Source organism: Morone saxatilis, unplaced genomic scaffold (genome assembly GCF_004916995.1).
Source record: "Morone saxatilis isolate NCDOM2014 unplaced genomic scaffold, NCSU_SB_2.0 Contig14, whole genome shotgun sequence".
Lineage (NCBI taxonomy): Eukaryota > Metazoa > Chordata > Actinopteri > Moronidae > Morone > Morone saxatilis.
Window position 1 is genome coordinate 16,999,892 of NW_023339696.1, and position 319 is coordinate 17,000,210.

A 319-nucleotide genomic window follows, 5' to 3' on the forward strand; every position below is an offset into this window, starting at 1 on the left:
CTAATTAAAGTAGCTTTCAGACCACATCTCTAATGTCTGTTTGTGCAGTCATTTGCCCACAAATGTCTTTTTAATTGCAGCAATCTAAAGACCGCTACATAGCATCACTAACAGAGCTTTGCTTGTGTACTTCTTAGCCTTGGGAAGTTCAATAAATTATGTTTTTATATTGACGTGTCCAAGAAAACTGGAATGAAGTTAAATCTGTTCAGTGGACTTTCCCTTTCAACCCCTCATGCTGTTTGTAAATGCACTAGTCCTTGTGAAAAAAAGATAGCTTCCTCAGAAGCACACAAGGTTGACTCACTTCCTCCTTTTG

At 38.2% G+C, this 319-nt stretch overlaps 1 protein-coding gene across 2 annotated transcripts in view; it reads left to right on the forward strand.

Annotated features, from left to right (window-relative positions):
* Positions 1-319, forward strand: part of stat5a (signal transducer and activator of transcription 5a) — a 47,291-nt gene that overhangs the window by 28,338 nt on the left and 18,634 nt on the right. The gene's annotated exons all lie outside the window — the stretch shown is intronic.